The sequence below is a fragment of the Dipteris shenzhenensis genome, chromosome 32 (assembly GCF_047967505.1).
Source record: "Dipteris shenzhenensis isolate YYH24624 ecotype China chromosome 32, Dip_SZ_1.0, whole genome shotgun sequence".
Lineage (NCBI taxonomy): Eukaryota > Viridiplantae > Streptophyta > Polypodiopsida > Gleicheniales > Dipteridaceae > Dipteris > Dipteris shenzhenensis.
This window is the reverse complement of record NC_141627.1, coordinates 18,282,721-18,286,858: the sequence shown is the minus strand read 5'-3', so window position 1 is coordinate 18,286,858 and position 4,138 is coordinate 18,282,721.

Sequence of the window (4,138 nt, the reverse complement as noted above, 5' to 3'; positions counted from 1 at the left end):
AGACAGAGACAGAGACATACAGAGGGAAAGAATGACAAATCCTAGTGGCCAAGAGGATAAAGGGAGGGAGGTAGAGAGGGTAAGAGAGAGAGAGTGAGAGAGAGAGATAAAAAGAAAATGAAAAATCCTATGTAGAGAGAGAAGAGGAAAGAGAGAGAGAGAGAGAGAATTACAAATCCTAGAGAGAGATCAAGAGAGAGAATAATAAATCTCTAGAGAGAGAGGTGGAGAGAGAAAGAAATAATTACAAATCCTAGGGAGAGAGAGAGAGAGGGATGAAGAGAGAGAATGATAAATCCTAGCGGCCATGGGAGGGAGAGAAAGATAGACTTGAGATAAACTAAGAGAGAGAATGAGTGGGATGAGGAGAGAGAGGGAAAGACATAAGAGTTGTCAGAGAGAGAGAGAGATTAAGAGAGAGAATGAGGTGTCTTGACTATGGCTACACAGAGATTTAGGAGTCGAGAGAGAGAGAGAGAGAGAGAGAGAGAGAGAGAGAGAGAGAGAGTTCACAGGAAAGAGAGAAAGTTTTATATATTTACATGTTTTATATTATACTTTTAAAAATTTATAAAACAGTGAATTTATGGTTTGTTTTGAAGATGAGATGATATTTATATATATATTAATCTTTTAAATTGAAAAATGTTAACTTTTCTTTAGATACTTGCTCTTCATTTCTCTCACATGCAGGTTTAGCCTCTACATCAAAACCCCTTCTTTTGCATATTTAAGCCTCTTAAACCCAAAATGAACACAGAAAAAGAAATTATTTATTGCTTTTCTTTGCTTCGACGATTGGTTTAGAATAGATTAGATTGCCTTAGAGGAGAGACAATTCTTCAAGTTGCCAATCGAAGCCATGCTCAAATTTTTCTAACTAGTTCCTAATCGTTGTCAGTTCCTTTGCTCACATGCGGTTTCACACTCATAACATGCTATTAGATTAGACCTTTTACCATTTACCAAGAATTTTATCAGTGGGCAAATTGCATGAGCAAATAGCAGATATCAGTGGACATATTACATATATCAGTGGATAGATTACATGTCATGGGGCATGTTGTAACTTGATGATTATAGTGGTCATTTTATTTCATTGTAAATCTTTATTGGTTATTTTTATTGCATTTGTACAAATATTTAAGCTCGTTTATTGTCATAAAAAACCTTGTACAGCCTTCTAGGCTATTTTTCATATTTATTGCCATATGAAGCACCTTGTAATAAACCCGACCATTATCAATGGATGGACAGATTACATGTCATCATGAAGATTGAAGCTTTATCACTAGAGGGCAAATCAATAGATGGACAGATTACATGTCATCATGAAGATTGAAGCTTTATCACTAGAGGACATTTTATTTCATTGTAAAGCTTTATTGGCTTATTTTCTTACATTTGTACAAATATTTAAGCCTTGTAAAGCCTTCTAGACTATTTCCCACATTTATTGCTATAAAATACTTTGTAAAGCCCTCTCCACTATCGGTCACATTTATTGCCATATGAAGCCTTGTAAAGCCTTTTGGGCTATTTCCCACATTTATTGTATCAAGCATTGTACACTGTACTTTACTTGTATGTATCTAAATTCTTCATTATCTTTTCTTGTAGGATTATGGAGCAATCAACTAATGTGGGGCCTATACTAAATGACTCTGAGATTAGAGCATGGGTCTCTGATGTCACTTTGAATTTAAAAGGAAAGGAATATAGCCCCAATGGCTTTGGTAGGTGGACTCGATATCACATGGGCAGAAGAGCTTAGTGTCTTCATCAAAAGGAAAAGATACTCTTTCTACTTATGTCAAAAAGGGAGTTCAATGATGTTGATGATCCATGGGATGCTACATTCTTCAAAAAAGATATGACTTCAAGCCTTGTAGTAGGCATAATGATAGAGCCAAAAGAGACTTTTATCGATATTTTCACAAAGAGTTCAGATCCTAAAGTTGGCGGGGTCTTCATTGTGTTGTGTCAAGGAGAGACTCAAAGACCTTTGTGATGCCTCCTCCTCAACCATCAAAGTTTCCAGAGCTGCAAAGTGCATTGGAGGCTCTTACATATACTTGGGAGCAATTTCCTAGTGTGGTGGCAAAAAGGATGCATGAAAAGATTATGTTTGGGTACTTTCAGGATGCACAATATGCTCCTCAGATTCAAGGATCTTCACATGAAGGAGATAAAGCGCAGACTTTGATGTAGGGGCAAGAAGAACATGCACACTGTCACAAACGTGAAGAACATGAGCACAAACTTCTAGAGCAAGAAATGGTGGATGTCACTAAGGATGATGAAACACAAGCCTTGAGTGCATAGGAATTAAAAAAAATTGAAGAAGATGAAGGTCGATCCACTGCAGTTATGCTGGAAGCTCTTGTTAGCAAACCACGATGTGAAATGCAAAAGGCTAGTACTATAAGAGCCACAGTTCCAAGCAGTAGAAAAAGGCATCATTCCACTGTAAAGAAAGATCATGTGGATGAAAAATGGTTAAAAGAAGAGAAAGATGAAGCAGACTCAGAATCCGAAGCTGAAGATGATCAGGATGAACATCAATCAAAAATCTCAATTTGCATCTTAATGAAGCAGTAACAAATGATGATGTGGGATGTATCTGGGGTCAAAGGATGTGGTTTGTGAATACCAAAGATATGGAATCTGCAGCTATCTTTACTAATAGCCGAAACCTTGATATATCCTATGCACTGCAAATATACGATGCTTTGAGAGATGGAAAGAGACTTGTGGCAAGCAACATGGTCTTGCGTCCAATAATGTTTTGTCCAATTAAAAATAGCTTTTTGGATCAAATTACATTTACAGGGCCTACACATTTCAGGGAAACCTTCACTCGATTCTTTAAAGACACTCTTAAAAATATTCCACATGAACAAGGCCAAGAGGCACAAGGTGAGAATATGTTAAAGGAAGCAAAGAAGGAATTCCTCCTTAATTGCAGATTCCAGCCCATTGATGGTCAACATTGGGCTTATGCTTGTAATCAGATCGCCAAAGAAGCAAAGGAGGTCAAAAGACTCACTTCAGAACAATTTGCAAAGATAACTTCATTCCATTGTTATCCTGCAACCATCTGTATATTCAAGCATGAGATCAAGTATTTGATTGAGTCCGAAAGACTTAATCATTATGTCCATGGAAAGCGTAAGATATCCTCAACATCAGAGTTCTTACAGAAGGCAAGGGTTGTATGGATAACATTTGGTTCTCCAAATCCTGATTTAAAGAGAAAGGTCACAAAAGCAGATGTCAACACACTCACAAACTTCTATACTTCTTTGAATGCAATTGTGCCTAGGGGAACTCAAGAGCAAGAAGAAAATATGACAAGCCTCAAGGTGATGAGAGATAGATATGCCGACTACACTTCCATCATATTTCATCGTGTTGAAGTGTTCAATGAGATGCTTGAAGCATGCATTGCATGTGAGCGTGGAGAGTTGACTTATGAAGCTCCTTTGTTTGTCTTTGGAAAGTCAAAGGTAATGGATAAGAAGGAGTTGACAACAAGGATGTGGAGGCCTATAAAGTACTTACCTGACAAGTATGCATCCATGGCAGCACAAAAACTTTTAAAGAAAGAATGGTTTTTTGGAAAGAAAGACAAAGACCACTTCTTGGAAGAATGCATCAATGTACAGGTGAGGCGTGATGCAATGCATAGTGCCATTAAGTATTTGTTATCAAAGAAACAAATCCCACTTAGTCATTGTAACATTGACTATAATGTGGTCAAGCATATAGCTTCTTTGTCAACACCCAAGGTAAAGCTATGGGCAAACAGGTGGATTAATAAGGATGAAGATGTGTCAAAAATAGTAACCTCTTACATGAGAAAAGAAATCCCACAACAGGTGGTTGCATATGTGGAAAGATTAATCAGCGAGATAAGGATGCCGATAGATATGCACCAAAGCTTTCAATTCAATGTAGAGGTTATGTCAAAGTCTGGAAAGCTTGTGAACTTCAGGGGAGTTTCACAAGATGACCTCATCAAGAATGAGTCAGCATGGGACAAGCCACAACTATTCTTCATCAATGAAGTTTCTAGCGATGATATCCATAACTTCATTGATAGAATAGTATATACCACCATTAGCAAAGTGGCAAT